This window comes from Pelodiscus sinensis, chromosome 12 (assembly GCF_052426305.1).
Source record: "Pelodiscus sinensis isolate ZL-2025 chromosome 12, ASM5242630v1, whole genome shotgun sequence".
Lineage (NCBI taxonomy): Eukaryota > Metazoa > Chordata > Testudines > Trionychidae > Pelodiscus > Pelodiscus sinensis.
Window position 1 is genome coordinate 26,649,695 of NC_143063.1, and position 20,037 is coordinate 26,669,731.

Here is a 20,037-nt window from a genome sequence, read left to right on the forward strand (position 1 = left end):
TGCTTACTAGCTGAATTCTACCACCTGTCACAACAGCACTTTGTTCAATCTGTTATGCAAAATCATTATAGCAATATAGCTGAGGAAAAAAAAAAGAGAAAACAGCAATTATTTCTTACTTTTCTCTTGAATGGGTTATTTTGGGTTATACTGATGTCAGGTTCATTGAAGCTAACCTTTTGAAATCTGTAACAGCATAATACGTATATGGCAGGCTTAGAATAGCTAGAAGAATATTTAGTTTTACCCTTTTAAGAGCAAGTGAGGCATATCCTTAAAGTACGGTACTTTCTCTGATCATTTGGAAAACAAAACAAAACAAAAAAACCCAACTGTGCTAACTCTTGCAGCAGCCTGTTATTTCTCGTCGTCAGACAAACAAGTGACAAACATCTAATAGTACAACATACTCCTTCATTATTAACGCTTGTAAACTGATGTAGAAGCTAGTTTTAAAAACACCCCTGAAAAGCAGTGGCTTTGTAAGGTGCAGAAAGTTGTTTTGGGACAAGTACTGTTCAATATCTTCATCAATGATGTAGATATTGGGATAGAGAGTACGCTTATTAAGGTTGCAGATGATACCAAACTGGGTGGGGTTGCAACTTCTTTGGAGGATAGGGACATAATTCAAAATGACCTTAGCAAGTTAGAGAAATGGTCAGAGGTAAACAGGATGAAGTTTAATAAAGAGAAATGCAAAATGCTCCACTTAGGAAGGAACAATCAGTTCCATACATACAAGATGGGACGCGACTGTCTAGGAAGGAGCATGGCGGAAAGGAATATAGGGGGTCATAGTGGACCACAAGTTGAATATGAGTCAACAGTGTGATGCTGTTGCAAAAAAAGCAAATATGATTCTAGGTTGTATCAACAGGTGTGTTGTAAGCAAAACTCGTGAAGTCATTCTGCTGCTTTACTCTGCACTAGTTAGGCCTCAGCTGGAGTACTGTGTCCAGTTCTGGGCGCCACATTTCAAGAAAGGTGTGGAGAAATTGGAAAGGGTACAGAGAAGAGCGACAAGAATGATTAAAGGTCTAGAGAACATGACCTATGAAGCCAGGCTTCATGAACTGGGCTTGTTTAGTTTGGAAAAAAGAAGATTAAGGGGGGACATGATAGCGGTTTTCAAATATCTAAAAGGGTGTCACAAGGAGAAAGGAGAAAATTTGTTCCTCTTGGTTTCTGAGGACAGGACAAGGAGTAATGGGCTTAAAGTGCAGCAAGGGAGGTTTAGATTGGACATTAGGAAAAAATTCCTAACTGTCAGGGTGGTCAAATATTGGAATAAATTGCCAAGGGAGGTAGTAGAATCTCCCTCTCTGGAGATATTTAAGAACAGGTTAGATAGACATCTGTCAGGGATGGTGTAGACGGAGCTTGGTCCTGCCTTGAGGGCGGGGGGCTGGACTCTATGACCTCTCGAGGTCCCTTCCAGTCCTATGATTCTATGAAAGTTGTGATGTTTAGTTTCTTTGCTCACAGTTCTCATGTTCCTGTTTGTTCATTAGCTTTTAAAAATCTTTAACATGACTTGAAAATTAAACTTGCAGATGCTGGGATTTGTATTTTAACTGAGCTAACTTTATTTCCTCAGCTGGCAAGTGGCTGGAAACAAAGGGGAAGTTTTACATGTTTATAATGCAAGACTCAGTCACTTTTGCATTTAAAATGAAGTTTCTCCTATGTGCAAAGAGGATACACAAAGCCTGAGACACCAGTTCTGCCACACCTTGATTTTTTGTGATTGAGCTCAGGTGCAGTGCTTTTGCAGGTAGCTTTTCCATGCCTGGAGGAGTCTGTTTTAAGTCCTGATAAGCCTGTATAGAGTGGGTTTAGAGGTGAGCTACAAACTTTTTCATAGGAATGCAAAGGGCTAGTAACTGAATAGGCTGGTTTAGCTGCTGTGGAGGGATTTTACTGTATCACTCTGGATTGTCTGTCAGCTAGCGTAGCCATTAGTTATCTGGCCTCACTTTGTTCAGGGAGAGGTGAACTTAACCCCTGTTTCTCAACAGTATATTTCTTAGTCAGATGAAATTCCCAGTGAAACCAGGGGGGCATTTTGGTTTTGTATGGAGCACAAGGCTGGGTTGTTAGAGAAGGGGCAAATATGTATATTTCTCATTATTTCACTGCAGATGCTGGCAAAAATACTGGCCGGCATCTATGCAGGCTTTCATTTAAATGATGGAAAGATATATTTTATGCATACATTCACCTTAACCTGATGAGCTGAAAGCTGAGTGGCTTGCTGACAGTTTTCTAAATGCGTATCAATAACATATTGTTAGCCAGTATGACTGAAGCTCAAAGAGTCTGCTGTTGGATAAAGGATACGTGCTATGGGCATTTTGTAAGCTGGGGTTATAAATGAATAACTATGCTCTTTCTAAAGTGCCTACATGTTTCAATATTCTAATATTTTAAATATATGCCCCTCTACATCATTTAGTGAAAATGTGGAAAAAGTACAAAGAAGCCTTTTGAAAACATAAAATGTTTTCCATAAAAATGCCACGAGGAAAATAAAAGCCAAAGGTCTAAAGTTGAGAGAGAATGTGTTTTTATATTTCTCATAGTTGGAAGCTGGAACGGAGACTGTTGCTTTGTCTAAACACATCCATGATACATGGATAATTCTGCATTGAGAAATGAGAAACTAGAACTTACTAAATATGCCCTATTCATGCTTCTTCAGTTCAAATAAAAATATCTGATCTGTGCAGGATTAGGAAATGTTATTAATTGTGGATAAACTTACATTTAATTAAAAAAGAGATTTAATAATACACAATATATGCACCAGTATACATACAGGAAAAGAGAAATCTTAAGCTAGAAACAGTATACTTCTTACTCAGGTGAAATTCTCAGTGAAACCAGTGAGGAGTTTTAGAAATAATGCAATGTAATCTTGAAATTCTACTCAGACATCTCAGGAGTAGAGTTTGGCAAAGGAAATCCAAACCCCTACAATTCATCTGCTGTGAGGAATTTGGTGCCCAATTCCATGAGGAGGCCTCATCTCCCACTAAAACGAGAGAGAGAGTACCCGTGGTCAAACACTCAAAACTCAACCCAGAATTCTCTGAGCTTTTAGAACATTTCCAGTGACTCTTGTTGTGAGGCTGAAATCATGCTAGCCTGGCAGTTTTTCATATTGATATGCAACAAAACCAGCTCAAAGAGGTTTCAACTAAATTTTCTTTTGAAAATTTAGAGCAAAATTCAATATGTGTGAGTACTTCAAATTAAAATTTAGGGAAGATTTACATGAATGAGAGAAAATGAACTCAAGTTTCTGAGCTATGCTTTGCTCTGCTCAAAAGCTCCTGAAATTCCCTCCGTGAAAGTAGCTTAATGTTTATTTGAATATATTTTCTAAACTATTATAAAAAAGTACTGTGTTTTAATCTGTGGCTTTGGGGATCAGAGCTCCTCAGCTTTTGTTAACCCATAATAAGGCAAGAGTCTGTAGGAATACTGTCAGCCATGCTAAAGGGTTTGGTCAGAACCTTACTAGACTTGATTCAAGTAGGCTAAGAATGTATTCTTGTTAGCAGAGTCTTTCTTCTAATTGACTCTGCAACTATAATTGAACTTGCCAGGAGACCTAATTTGTCAGTCTTGTTGCCACTCATCTATCAGCCATAAATGAGAGAAACTCAGAATATTGTAATTAACAAAAATTGTGTAAAGATTTTTATTACAGGGATAGCTTTCAAATATATTTTTTAAAAAGCACCTACAATCAAACTCATTTGCCTACCTTCTATAAATCTGGAAGATTTTTCTGTGTCCTTTTCATAATGATTAGAGAATACTCAGGGCTACACGGACAGTTGGTTAGGATCCTGGGGCCCACACGAGATTTGCATGTAAATGTACATAGATGGTTTTACTATAATCTTTGTTTATACCTGTATTTTTCTTCATATAGGAAATACATTCTACTTCCTTTGCTTGATCCTGCAATGAAATGATATAGTCACATTCATTCCTCACAAGTTTAGCCTCACTGACTTGAGTGATATGGCACAGGTGAAATCAAAGGCTGATTTTGATGCCCTACTGTGACTTGGTGATATCACAATCATTTCCTTGTGCCTAGGCTACTGAGAATTAAAGGCAGTTATTATGAGGTAAAATAATCTTAGGCGGGTTAGAGATCATTTCAACAGCAGCGAGGGAAATAAAGAAAAGCATTCCCAAAGTCAGTTGGATTTGGAACAAATGTTCATGTTCAGTATTGTCTCCCAGCTAAAGAAGCCATTGAATGGAATACTATTAATTGTAGAATTGTGGAATGACCATTTTTGTTTCTCTAGTTTGGTAGTCTGGGGGGTCGGGGAGGGCGGGAAACATCTTGTCTTCATGTTCTCTGACTGCTGGGTAGTTACGATTATAGCAGTATAGAAGTATACACAGAGCAGGAGATCAAAATATAAGGGAAATTTGTGTTTTCCAATATTCCATTTTTCTAGAGTGACAAGGGTAACTTTGCTATCTATCGCTAGTGATGTTGCTATAAATTATTGTTGAGATTCCTCCCTCCATCACTTTCTTCGCTGAACTCTGCAAGGAATTTGCTGGATTCTGTATTCTGAATATCAAAAAGATATGCGGCTTCACTGCTGTCATGAGCCCATGACCTACCTGCAGTCCAGCAGCCCCGCCTCTTCACATCCCTCTTCCAATCTTTGCACCTTTGCTGGAATAACTGCAAACCTCTCTGTACTTCTCACTGGGATTTCCTTGCCAACTCATGATTGATAACAAATCCTTTTCTTTTTTTTTGGGGGGGGGGGGGAGGGAGGATTATCATTAATAATACATTCATTTCAGTAACTGGAAAGACAGAACATGTAGGTCATACGAAGGGACCACTGCACCCCCATCCAGAAGACACACCTTACTGGTAGTTTCTTTTGTTGTTATGTGCGTGTTTCAGAGAAGGGGGGCAAAGAAAAAGTGTGCGTGGAAAGGGGAATGGGAAGTAGAAATAAGAAACTAAGGGTATGTCAACACAGCAAATGCCAAATTCAAAATAGCTATTTCAAAATAAGTGCTGTGTGGACACTTATTTCAAAATAGGGGGCCTCCAGCCTTCCCAGGGTACCCTGGTGGCCACTCTGGCCTCAACCAAGAACACTCCTCTCCCTCCCCCCCTCCTACAGTGCCTATGTCAGCTCCAAGCCTGCCAGCCCAGAACCAGCAGTCACTGCCCCTGACCCAATGGCCCCAAAACATGAGCCAGCAAGCCACTGGCAGCCAGCCCTCCACCACTCCCCAGGAGCAGTCTGCCAGCTCCCAGGAGCCTGCAAGGACCCGGAGAAGGCGGGCACCTTCCTGGTCCAGTGTGGAGATCATGGACCTTATTCAGGTTTGGGAGGATGCCCCCAACGTCCATGATCTCTGCACTAGACAGAGGAACGTGGCCATCTATGGCAGGATAGCTGCCAGCCTGGCCACCAAAGGCCACATGCGAACCCAGGAACAGGTTTGCATGACAATCAAGTTGGTCCGGCGAGACCCCCCAACCCTCAGCCCTGAGCTTCCCCTCCCCCCTTTTTCCCCTTGCTTCCTTCTTCCAGCTCCCTCCTCCCAGGTTTCCCTCTCCCCTCTCCCACACTCTCTTCTCCCCTCTCCCGCCTCCTTTCCCCAGTCTCACCAGAGTTTCATTCCCTCCACACTTTTGTTAAATAAAAAGAGTTTGTGTTCATGAAAATAACCAGGAAGGGGGGTTAGGGTGGGGTAAGTGGAAGGATGTGAGAGAGGAATGAGGCACAAGTCCCCAGTGGGGAAGTCCAGGGAGGCTCTTAGTGCTCCTCAGGGTGGAAGCTCTCCCGCAGAGCCTCCTGGATACAGACAGCCCCCCGATGGACGTTCCAGATGGCAGCCCACAGAAAGTGCAGCCAGGCTCTCAGCAACATGTCCAAGAGAAGCACCAGAGTGCCCAGGGGCAGCTCTGGCTCCATGTTGCAGAGTGCTGTGTTGTCCCAGTGAGGGCAATCAGAGCACACAGAGGCAAAATGCTTTGCTGTCCCTCATCAAGGTAGACAAGTAAGCAGGGAAACCTGAGAACTACCTGGCCAGGGGAGTCCCTTTAAGCACAGACTTCAGATAGCCTCAGGCAGCAGCCCCACACAATAAATCCTGACCTGGTGCCCTGCCGGAACTGGTTCCGGCCAGCCTTAAATGCGATTCAGAGTCCACTCAGTGTGGATGTGCTATTTCGAAATAGCAAAATGCTATTTCGAAATGCATTTTGTTTGTAGACGCATTATTTCAAAATATCTTATAACTGTAGTATAGACATACCCTTTAAGAGACTAGCAACTATCAAAGAGTAAACAGTGTTTTTAACTATTAAAATTCTATGGTGGCAGGCTCAGCACATTTTAAAAATCTGTGTTTTCAGCAGTCATTGATGTCCAATGCAGGAGAGATGTCTAGCTTTCTGAACTGAGCAAAGGAAGTCAGAAGGGCTGGATTCTATCTGTGGCCCTATTACAGAGGGTGTAATCTCTATCTAAATCAGATGTAGAATGCGTTACTTGCACAGTGTTACTTTCGTTACTTTCACAGTGTTACTTGCGTTACTTGCGTTACTTGCGTTTACTTGCACAGTGTTACTTGCGTTATTTTCTGTAGAGAGTGGTGTCTAATGAACTGTCATTCATGTTAAAATTCAACACTCTCCAAAAAGGAATGAACAAACACTTGAACTATCTTAACCATTATCAAGATAGCTTCCCCAATTATCACCTCTAATACCATTAACTCACAAACATCCCACTCTCCCCACCTCTAATATCATCAATTCACAGACACTTACCTTCCTTCCTTCCTCCCCCCCCCCCCGCATCTCCCTCCTGTTCTGAAATGTGATTTGTCCTTTTCATATGTGTTCATTTTTTTAAATTGTATCCTTTGGTATATATGGTTGTGACTATTTTCTTCCACTATTTGATCTGAAGAAGTGGGTCTGGCCCACGAAAGCTCATCATCTAATAAACCATCTTGTTAGTCTTTAAAGTGCTACATTGTCCTGCATTTTGCTTTAAAACTAGGAGCATTTTCAAGGCTGTGGCAGGATTTTCAAGAGTTTGAAAATTTTGCCCCGGGGTAAGGCTGTGTAATTTTGCCTATATGTTTTGAAATTGAATGCTGAGCTTCAGGAATTTTCAAGCATCAGCAAAGCTAGGATACCAAATTATTGCTGTGTTCACCGTTTGCTTAAAATATTCCTGCCTTTGACCCTATCCCTGTCCATTGTGGTCACATTGTGTAACTTGATGAAGCAGTATAGACATACAAAATATCAGAAATACCAAATAGCTACTGAAGATATGTTGCAGAATAGGCCATATGTCAGTTAAAGGGGTTTCACCCTAAAATCAATATATTTCAAACACCATAAATTGCCACGCCAGGAAGCACCCATTGCCAGCTGTAACTCAGGTCACCAAACATCATGGTGAACCAGGGGACACAGTCATCTTCAGTATAGTAAGTTCTTTTATGGGCTAGGGGGTGGACAATAGATAGATGTTGCTCTGTGTGATGCGGGTAAGTGCTGAGAATACTTTTTTTACAGAAACATTTGCTAATCCGTCAAAAGGAAACTTGTCTGCTGGGAGAGGCAATTAGTCAAGGCTCCTCTTCCTCACTTGAATGCCTGCAGGGGAGACTGCCCTATTGCTGGTGCTGAAATGTTTAGATTCACCAACAGGCCAATAGCCTAAATACCACCCTTGTCAACCCACACCAAGTAGCTTGATAAATATCCTTCCGTTCACCTTTCTTCTTTCCTAGGCAAGGTGTTTACCTTGATTCTAATAGGAAAGAGGATTTTAGTGAGGCCATAACATTTTCTTGGATCCACCTAGGACCCAATGTACTCTGCAACTGCCAGTGATCAGAGGAACAAAGATGACAAATTCCCTCCTGGGGTAGTCAGTAAGATGAAGGTTTCCATCTCACAGAATAGTATAGGGACATATGGTTCATTCTAGATATGGTGGGGAAAAACAGAAAGAATGAATCTAGAGGAATCCAGAGTAATTTATTGCATTAATCTGTTGGCTGCTTGCTGAAGCATCTGCTTTTTTACTGACTTCACTTATACTGAAATAGCTCACTCTTACTCCAAAATAAAGAGTATCTGCACTGAAACTGGCACCAAAATAATTAAAGGTGTGAATTACATCTGATTTAGTTATTTCAGTTCCACTTAGCACATAGACAATCCCTGATTTCCTGTAGCATGCTCCACTGGTTTGAGCCATTTTCCTATTAAAGAAATTCTTACTTCCTCAGAGTTCAAATATATATAATATTTTGCTGCTTTAACATTCTACTGCAATGGCCCAAAACAGTACAGTTTCACTATGGCAAGCCTTATCATTCAGAAAAAATATATATTTTAGTATTTGATTTAGTTAATGGATCTCTTGAAATATCCTCCTTTTTGTTTACTGTAGTAGCAGACAGAAGATTTTTAAAAAAAGCATTTCTTAGAGCTACTTGGGATTTTTTTCTTTCTAAAAGAAATTTTGATGAAAAGGAAAACAAATTCAATTTTAGAAGGTTATACTGACTTTTGTAAAAAAATGAAAATGGCAAAAAAGCCATTATTCTAAAACCTAAACCTTTTTTGGCTTTAAAAGTTTCCACTTTCTGACTAAAAAAAAAAAAGTTTTTAAGGAAACTAGGCACTTTCCATTTACATTTTTGTTTTGTCAGAAAAACAGTTTTCTGTCAAAAAACACAAATTTACGACCAGACTTAAATAACTTAGGTTGAAAAAACTGGAGTGTGAATCACTATCCCATTCTGGATAGGAAAGCTAGGGGAAGATTTGTTTATGTTAAACCTTTTTGATGAACATTTGACTAGAGTATTGACTAGAGGTTTGGCTTTGAGTTATGTCAGTTTATTCGCCTACAGCTGAGAGCGTACACTTGTACAGGGAGTTAGAAATCAGAAGATCCCCAAAGTTTTATAACAGTCTAACTACTGTGACCTAATTTGAATGGCTGCTTAGGGGAAATACAAGACACTGAAGATACAACTTCAGTCTATGGATGATGCTGACAGAAAATGTAACTCTTCTGAGTTGACTAATTTGGCATTGTAGCCTTTATAATATTGATGAGTTGGTATTACCAATGGTGTCTTAACACACCGTGACCTGTGCTGAATAAAGCACGGTGTAAACATTAACTGGGTAAGAAGCACCGTTAGAAATATCATTAAGTTTGGAGATTTTAGGAGCACACAAGGAAGAGTAACCACAGATGAGTACACTCATTAGTTATCAAATACCCTTTTATTAACAGTTTCATTAAGCTGATGAATAATGCCATGAGTCCTGAAATATTCACAGAGACAGAAACAAACCATGCTATGTCAAGCATTACTGATGTAATACTCACATGACCTGGGAACCACTGAGCTGAGAAAGATTATTTTTAGGTGTCCATCCTGTTGAGTGTTTCTTGATGTGCTTTACTACTCACTTAGGCTATGTGACACCTTTTATCCTGAGTTTCTTTTATGCCCATTATTCTATACATGCAATATATCAATGTCATCCCCTTTTTCCTTATTTGTACTTCTGCACCCTATGCATTTCTCATAGGCTATTCCCAGTTCCCTTCTTTGCATTCACCTCTGCATCAATGAAAGTTACCATAATTACTTGAGTTGTTACTAAATCCTGCAAGAAACACTCAACAGGATGGACACCTAAAAATAATCTCTCAGCTCAGTGGTTCCCAGGTCATGTGAGTATTACATCAGTAATGCTTGACATTGCATGGGTTGTTTCTTGTAGTATTAACTGGCACATTGCAGTACATTTTTTAGTCTCCTACAGCATAATTTCCAGAACATCAGCACCTAACACACCTTTTACAGTATTCTCACATGTTATTGATATGGAATTCTCTCTGTCATTTAGTCATGCCAACCTGTTTCAGGCCTCATGCTTTCTGCAGCTACATATCTTGCAAATCTCAAACTTGTAGGTCTTCTGTTATACTCTTATCTTACTGATATACCTAACTCACACTTAACCAGTGATATACAGTTATTAATGCTATTCCACTATGGTATGATCATATTTATATTTTACCACTTTAACCCTACAACTCAAATTTAATCCATTAAATATGCAATGATTAGAGAATTCTACAGCATTTAGTTCTCATGTTAACTCATTTTAGTTATTTTTCATGTTTTCATACATAGTGGTGCTTATTTTGTGCCTGTGCCTAAAGATTTGGGCTTCAGAGACTGGAAAAATTTAGCTCCTCTCTTCCTCTCCTTTTGCTCCCTACCTTTAAAGTTCCCCTGAATCCACCCATTTCATGTCCCTCATCTATGCTGAACCATGTGCCACCTTCTACATGACAATCTCCTCCTGGATGTAGTGCCCCAGGCCTTCCCCTCTCCTCCTGTGACTTATTGGCTTATTGGCCTCCAAAGTGGGACAGTTTAGCCAAAAGACGCCAGTCATCCAAGAAAGGACAAAGAATTCATATAGATACACTTGGTCATGAAATCCTTTGACATTATTCCTGGTATCTTCACAGCAGTGTAGGCTGATCATTGAGATGGCTGATCATTCAAATTAACTGAAGATCTTTCAAATTATATGCTAGTATTATATCTGTAGATGAGAACTCATATTTTTGACAGCCTTTAAATATTTTCTTTCTTCATTTTGTGTGTTCAGATTAGGTAGGGAATGCATTTCTTAATTTATTAACAAATGGGCTAACTTTGTGATATTTGATCATTTCTAAAACAGTATCTGAGCATGCAGAGACTTTTCATATAACTGGGTCTTTTGTTTCACTAGAGAAAATGTCTTAATTGGAAAGAGAATTTTCAAAAAACTATGTAACTTTAACTGTCTTTTGAAAAATAGAATGGGGATTTCAGAGAGGTGATTAATGTGACTTAAAGGATCTTTGTAACACATGAGTAAATGGATAAATTACTTTTTTGATCTTGTTGTTGGCCGTCTCACTTAGTGCAATTTCTTTTCCCCAGAAACCAAAATTTTAGGCTCTCACCTATAGATATTAAAATCATTGCAACAGGCAAATACACTTATTTTGAAATATCTTGTTTGCTCAGAAATATTCTGTTTATGCATTTTCATTGTGAATATGTATCTTTCTCCCTTGAAAGCCATCTATTTATTGAAGTGACACTGACTGCTGAGAGAGCTGATCCCCAACAGGATCAGTTACTGTTAAACTTGGCCAACAAGCAGCTTATGACTCAACCAGCAGATGTTTCTGCAAGCTTAGGTCAAAGGGAACTTATGGACTCTTTACTCCTAGAATTAAATGCCAGGAAAGTCAACACCAGGTACACACAGTTGACCTGACCAGTAGCTGGAGCAACTGAACTAGGGCCCTGAGGAGTTGGAAAGACTAACGCATTAGTCTGTTGAGCCAGTGTGCTGGCGACAGTCCAGTAGTTTCAGACAACTGACTATCTGATTGTATGCCTGGATTTTAATAATGATTTTGTGTACTTATTTGATGCTCCTGACAGGTGCCCCTGTGAACAAAATCTCACTGGGCTATCTCATATGAATATTTTACAATCAATCATACTTTGATCTACGTTGCATATGTGCATTTTACATTAAATTTAGTTTTTCACAAAATCAAATCCTAAGCCCCGATGTAATGGAAAGAAAATGATCAACATAGCGCTGCAGTCAGTTGTGCTTGGACTCACATTGTTTTTACATGTAGGTGAAATGATTTCTGTGGTCTTAACCCTTCTCTGTTCATCTTTTTAAAATGGTAAGGACATGGGGCACTATCCTGCAGTCTGGATCAAGCTGAAATTACCTTGCCTTTAATGGCAGTTTGCTTGTGTCGGGAATGTTGGATTGAAGCCATAATGCATATATATTGAGATAATATAATCAGCTATAGTACCATAGGTTTACAGCTTTTCTTTCAATAGCATAGTGTCCTGAGCTAGTAATACAGGACTTAAAACACCTATCTACCTTTCTATGGTCACAAAATATATAAAACATGATGAAGGGAAATAATTTATAAACTTTGCAATAACTCCTGGAATTTTTAGTTTTACAACATAATATGAAAGTTGAAGTATTACAGAATTAATTTCAAGGCTATTCTGTCACCTTTCGGATAAATTAGTTGAACTGAATTATCAGATATCTGCTGTTTTCCAAGCTGGGAAGAATTAATACCGTCTTTCACATTATGAATTGTATGGAAGTAAAAGTTAATCCATTTATGAAAAAGCAAAACAAAAAATACTAACTTCAATTTCATTGAACATTCCACAAATCCAGCTCCAGTTCTGAATCTTGGTGTCATTATTATTATGACTCTTGTGAAAATAAATTATTCAAAATAAATTAAAGTGTGAATGGTTTTTTATAAACAATAAAAAACCCTCAGTGCATCTTTTTACTGAAAAAAACAAACAAGCCCACTTCCTTCTCCCTCCCGCCCCCCAACAACATGTAGCAGAACAGAATTTCTGAAGAATATTTTGGAGTTACTGAATTTCCAGCACCAATTATGTATCATTCTAGTGTTTGGATCCTAACTTTTAAATGTACACAAAATAAAATAGAATATATTCTTGAGAAAAAGAGATTTTGCTAAGTCACATGGAAAGTAACAATAAACTGAACAAGTTGTCTGCATTCTTTGAATCTCTCTATTATATTGTTAGTCAGATTTCCAAATGCTTCTCCTTTTCTTTCAATGTCTTATAAATCAACATAGTTTATAATCGAGGATTTTGATTGTCTCGTAATCCTTCACTTGTCAAAGAAGCTTCAAAATACCTTGCAAACTAGAAAGATACCTATAGTATTTTAGAAAGTAAATGGTCTTCCCAGTTCAGAATGGAAAAAAATGGAGTCTCATAAAATTCTTTCTGCTTTTGTTAATGACTCTAATTTTAGGGTAATTTGGAACCCCCTTATTATATTTGCTCTCTAATACATAGAAATTACCTTGGAAACGTATGGTTATATTGGAACATAGTTTTTAAAGCAGTTCACCAACTGTACTCAGTAAAGAATTTGATTAATCAGTACTATAATATCTATTCTGTAGCTTTGTCATGTTTTCTTTGTTTTCATGATACTATCAATTGTTTAGTATTGGAAGATGGGTATCAATCCCAATAAGTTTTCAATTTAGTCTCCATTCTCAAACTTCACTGACTTAGTTGCTCAGTCACCGCTTTACTAAAATGGGTTTTAATAAAATTTCCATAGTTAAATAAAACTATCCTATGTTGAATCAATGTTTTCTCTGCATTTTGCAAGAATATTTCTTTGCCCCCATATTTCTTAAATCTACATTAGAAAAAAATTATATATTCAGGGCCAGATTCTCACACCAATGTAAATCTGGAATAGTACCGCAGAAGTGCATGAAGTTTGAAATTAATTTAAATGAGAACAGAATTTGGACTAATGTTTTTTGTGTTCTATCAGATTGGACAGTGGTGTAATGATGGTTTTAAATATAAATGAACCCCCGCTGCACACATTCCTGTTAAGATTTAACTATTTCCAGCTATGTCTTTTAGTATTGCCTACAAATCAGTCAAAGAAGAATAGGTCAACCATACTGCCCTACTGTTTATGTATTAATCATCTGGCAAATAAACCACTCCATATCCTACCCACCCTCAGTAATATTTGTGATGTAATTTGTTTGGATGCCCAAATGTCACCAGCGTTGATTGTAAAAGATGAAAAAAATGTACTTGCTCAGCACACCAAGCTCTGGGCTAAAATGTAAGCATGAAATCTCTGGTTTATTTTTGTAATAATGTTTACAGCTGTTTAATGACCCTGAAAAGGTTCAGTAGTCTGGTGCTCTATATTTCTTAACCAGGAGTGTATTATGCTTATAACAGCCTTAGTTAAACAGTTTCAGCTACCACAATAAGAGCAACATTTAATAAAAATTCAGTATGTATTCTATGAAGTTTTCTCAGTGATACTTATTTATGAGTCACTTAGAATAAAAATCATTTATAGCTATCTAGAATTTGTCAATTGACCAGATGGTGTAAGATGCACTTACAAGAATATTTCTCCTGGGATAAATAAATTCTGTGGGCTAGATCCTGAAAGTGCATATACAGTTGAGAACACTTTTATGGACATGTAACTACTTACAGGATCAGGGCCTCAAAGAGCATTGCATTTAAACATGCAAACTGGTAATCCATTACTGTGCTTTCTGACTCTTTTAACTAGCCTTATCTGAGAGATAACATCACAGCAACATGGTAAATGGTGGCTGAACATGGTTCATTCTGTTTTCAAAGACTACGTATTTTTAAAACTATTTATTATCTGGGGGATGGAGAGGTTTTGTTTCTAGCAGAGGAAAACCAGGCTTTTCATTTGAAATTATTGTGAGCTGTGGGGGAGGAGTAACAGGCATTTCTGGTGTTAACCATATTTTAAATTCCAGTAATCCATTTCAGATACTTAAATATAATCTGTATTCAGTTGAAATAGTTAAAGTCAGAATTTTAGTTATTGATACCGCAGAAAAAATCTGGAGGGCAAAAATGTGAGTGAAATCAAAAGAGCTATTAGCACCATCAAAGGCAATTGAATAGCTCACTGTATCTTTGTATGAAAGATGAGAGAGTATTTTGATAATGAATGTGTCAGTGGTGGGTTTCATAAACTGTGAGTACCTTTAGCATGGAAATAGGAAAATTTTCAGCTCAAGTAGAAAACTGCTGTCATCTCACGTTTTCGTTAGCTAGTTACTCAGGTCTCAATCCTACTCTCTCATATATGAGCTCTATTGCAACATATGCTGGAAAGTCAGTTGTTCTCTAGCATGCAACATGGTTAGAATTCACCATCCAGTACTGGGGAATCACTTTCATTTAATCTAACTTTATATCTAGACAGGAAATAAGGTTCCTTTTTGCACTAATGGAGCCAGGTATGCCACGGTGCTCTATGCATTGCTAAAATGGAAGGAAAGGAGAGAACTGTGAGTTTGACAACATAATTTAGATAGAAGTAATAATGTTTACTAAGCAATTTTTAACAAAGTTTGACTTTCCTAATTTTAGTTCTTAAGTTAAACATTCTTATTATTAGACTCTCATGCAAAAAAGTATTGAGTCTCTTGTATAATACTTTTATGAGCAGTATTATTGTATAATACTCAACCCCGGTCATGGGTTGAGTTTAAACCTTATTGAGATTGATGGGTGTGAATACACCATTCAGATAACATATCTCTAAAGGTATATTAATCACAAGCCTTCACCTTAGGAAAAAGGATTATGTGAATTCACTCAGGAGCTTTGGACTGTATGAAAGAGAAGGCTTTTGGCTTAATTTTGTGTATGTGAGAAAGTACACAAAACCAGAGAATGACAGAAACAGTCCAGAGAAATCGAAGCAGCACCTATAAGCACAGTATGACACTGGGAGAAGCTAAAGAGAGTACGTCTGGGTCTGGTGCTGTCTAAAGAGGCTTGGAGCTATATACACAGAAGCTATTCCATGATTTGCGGTCTTCATGTAGGTGGAAAAACAGGACTTTATACATTATTTGTAAATAAAGATTTCATCAAAGAAAATACCAGAGTTTATCAATCAATCAACTGGAATATCCTCAAACCATTAGAATAAAAAAGGGGAAATGCACATATTTTACAATGGATGAATTTTAAAATTCCTGGAATTCCATTTTTATTTTGGTTTAGGTAAGAACTCACAAGTTTGGATATTTAGCTAAACACTTTTAGTTTGGAGAATTAGGCTGTATTACAGGAATCAACTTTCTTTGTTATTTTTGGTGGTTTCAGAAAACCGAGAAAATACCTTGCTGAAACAAATTAGTGTTTTTAGGAGAGGCTCACACATTGCCTTACAAAACTTTTATCTTAAAAGTTTGTGTTTGTAAACATATACTGATTATCTTAGGGTTGATCAAGCTCGCACTGTAGTTAATGACAAATTTTCCTGTGACTTTAATGTGATTAGGTTACCATCAAGTGATCCATCCACTATCACCCATTCCAGAGTCTAAGGACACAATTCCTGCCCAATAACCACTGATGGACCTCTCCACCATGAATTTATCTACCTCTTTTTTGAATCCTGTTAAAAGCCTAACCCATGCATAACAGAAGATGGCTTCAACCCATCAACCTTTGGGCTGTGGACCCAGAATATTTCTGCTGCCCTACTCTGTTCTGTGTGTGTTAAGAGATCTTGGTTACACTCTTGGCAGGGATCTTCTTGGAGTTTGGCTTCATGTAAGAGAGGGTGAGATGAAAGCATTCTGAAGCATTCAAAAATGAGTCAGATCTCAAACAATCATGAGATAGGTTTAAAAAATATGACATTTTAACAATTTGTTTTGTGTTCTTTGTATTAGCCTGGTAGTTTCTGGGCCATCAGGTACACTTAAATCATGTTTTCAAGCATGGCTGTGACACCAGGCTACAAGCATACATCTCAAAAAATAAACAAGCTTTGCCCAGGAAAACTATGTTTCTCACCTAAGGTGTGTCTAGACTACAGGGTTTTGTCGACAAAAGTGTACTTTTGTCAACAAAACTATACCTGCATCTACACTACTGCCAAGTTCCGTCGACAGAACTTGGCAGTTTTGTCGACGGTGGTAAACCTCATTCTACGAAGAATAACGCCTTTTGTCGACATAGTTCTGTCGACAGAAGGTGTTATTGCATCTACACTCTAATGTCGACAAAGTGGCTTGCTTTGTCGACAGATCTGGTTGTAGTCTAGACATTCTTTGTCGACAGAAGCTTTGTCGACAGTATCTAGACGTACCCCTACTCACTTGACATCACAAACTGGGACTGTAGAAAAATATAAAATGTTACATGACTTGCATTATGCTCTCCATAGTGGGAGATGTGTATATATGAACGTATTAGAAACCAGGAGCAGGGATTTGAAGTAGAAGGGCTTGTTTTTCACTAGGGAGAAAGAGGGCAAAGTGTGCTGTTGATATGGTGGGGAGAAATTCAAAATAACTTACATTTTTTTAAGAGGAACCACTGAAAAACTTTCAACTTTTCAGCTGTGGCAGCTACACGGTTTTTTTTAAGTCCATCTTTGAGGAAAATAACTACAAAGTTAACATAAATGCCAAAAATTATAAAACAAACCCAAGTCCAACAATTATAGGTTAGAAATTATACTTAGTGCTAACGATCAGAATTAATAAATACCACTGGGATCTGACAAAGTTTTCAAACTTTGATAAGGGATAATGCTACAATTAACCACCTTGTCTTCCAGAAAAAACTTAAGGGCACTAATTCCCATCGAGGTCAACTGAATAAAATAAACTTGGGGTGTATATATCAAGCTGTTTTAGAAAAATGACATTCTAAGAAGACTCTTTTAAAATATCCTGGATTTTTAAATTCTCGTGTCTTCAAGATGCCTTGTCTGATTAACCTCAAACCTGGGAAAAACAAATCACCCGCAGTTAGAAACCAACACAAGAAATTTAAAACAAAAAATAGCTTATTTGAAGGTGGTAAAAGGGATGTAGAGTCAAAATAGATTTAATAGGAAAGCAAGGAATAAAAAAATTGCTCCCATTCACATGTATCTAATTCTGCTTATCGGTGGTCTAGTGGGTTGAACCCAGCATGGGAGCCAGGAATTGTAATAATTTACTATGCAGTCTTCATTGAATAATTGAATCACTCTGTATGTGTTTCCTCACCTATATGAGGCTTACCTATAACCAGGTGTTATGAGTTTATGTATGTGTAAAACACTGTTGTATAGAGAGTAAGTGCTAAGTATTATAAATGTTTACATACTTTTACATCTAATCTACATATTTATTTATAAATAATGCTAAATGTTAGAAATGGGCCCAGACAGAAACCCTGATTCTGAACACCTCTGAACTTTGGAAAAGTTCTGATCTGGATACAAACATGAACTTTGTGGTTCAGGCACATCTTTAATATTCATCAATGTGTATTTCCTCTTTTTCCCATATAAAATCTGAATCACAACGCCAGTCATCCTGTTAAGGAAAACTAAATGGGTCTCCCTATAGACACCAACTAGGCTTCTCTTATGCTTTGATCCTGCAAATAATTAAGCACATGTTTAAGTTTGCTTTAAAAAATTGTTCCATGAGCACAGTTACAAACATCTTGGCTACGTCTAGACTGGCCACAAATTCCGGAAAAGGGATGCAAATCAGGTAAGTCAGCATAGGGAAATCTGCGGGGGATTTAAATATCCCCCGCGGATTTAAATAAACATGTCTGCTGCTTTTTTTCCGGCTTGGGGAAAAGCCGGAAAAAAAGTGTCTAGACTGGTGCGATCCTCCGGGATAAAGCCCTTTTCCGGAGGATCTCTTATTGAAAGTAGGAATAAGAGATCCTCCGGAAAAGGGCTTTATTCTGGAGGATCGCGCCAGTCTAGACGCTTTTTTTCCGGCTTTTCCCCAAGCCGGAAAAAAAGCGGCGGACATGTTTATTTAAATCCGCGGAGGATATTTAAATCCCCCACGGATTTCCCTATGCTGACTTACCTGATTTGCATCCCTTTTCCGGAATTTGTGGTCAGTCTAGACGTAGCCCTTAAGTATTTGCCAGATCTGAGCCAAACATGCTGCCGTTGTAGCAAGTCAAGTTTTGGTGAAGATGTTTCTGTGTCCAGAAAGTTGAATAAATTAATTAACTAATCAGTAAGAAGTGAAGATATTTGGTAATTTTATGGTGGAGAAAGTGTCAGATTAGATCTGTAAAAAAGATATATATTCAGGATGTTTCCATCTAACCTTACAGTTTCTTATTGGTCAAAAGTCATTAATGTAAAACTTTAAATTTTAAATAGAATTTTATAGAAGCATTATTTCTGAATTGATTAGAGAATGTGGCAAGAATAGAAGATTATGGACAATTATGCAGACCAGAACTGAGTACTTGGGTTTAACAAACAGCTTTGAGTTCTAATTTTCTGCAATATATATACAGAAGGTACTATTTGAACTCATTACTGTGTATTGGGAAATTATTTAAAAAACTTAAATTTATTGATACTTCCTATTGCACCTTCTCTGGCTTTTAATTGGTTTTATCTAGTTCTGTAAAAGAACTATTTAAAGTGGAGTCCCTTATATCACATATCTTATCCATCAAAAGATAGAGATATTTCTCTACAACTTGTAAGTTTTTTTTGAAAACTGAAGGGTCTCAACAATGAATTAAAATATTTAACAGAAGATAATTTATGCATTTTTGATGGGCATTGTTTTGTAATAGCAAAATAACAATGTTTTGTAACAGAAGGGTTAAATCTTAATCTCAGAGGTTTACAAAGCTGCTAGTCGCAGTCTCCTTAAAATTTAATATACCTCGTTAATGCTTACTTGCAAACACTGAAGGATTTTTATGATTATAATCATGTGTTACAGCACCTAGTACTGTTTCTAAGCAGCATACTAATCAGCTTAATGAGATATTACTGCACTTTTTGTTGACTGAAGCAAAATCCCTTTTATTGTTCTAAAGCTTGTCCTTTACTTTATTTTTTCCAAAAACATTATTGTGTTTTATTGTATACCAGTAAATATCATGCTTTAGTTTTTTGTCAAATCATAAAGCTATCTTTCTCATTGTGGAATGTGTAATATATTGAAAATGGTTAATAGAACTGAAAGTTATAAATGAATTTCTATTTTTTGCTTTTTGTTCATGTTTTTTCAAATGGAAATGGGAGTTATGCTTAATGTTTCATTTCTGATAGCTTGAAAAATAAACAGGTGCAATTTCACAGGATGTAGGAGACATTGAAAGCTTATGGCACCTCTTTAGTAATTAAATATTTAAATTGGCAAGAAGTTATTTTAAAATACTAATTAATAATTTCAATCAGTAAACATACAGTTCAATGAATGCAGTATATAATTAAGAAGAAATATGATCACAACTGTATGATATAAT

General features: G+C 37.4%; 1 protein-coding gene across 17 annotated transcripts in view; it reads left to right on the forward strand.

Moving 5' to 3' along the window:
- The window catches only part of ZNF536 (zinc finger protein 536), a 456,239-nt gene that overhangs the window by 185,965 nt on the left and 250,237 nt on the right, over window positions 1-20,037 (forward strand). The window lies entirely within an intron of this gene.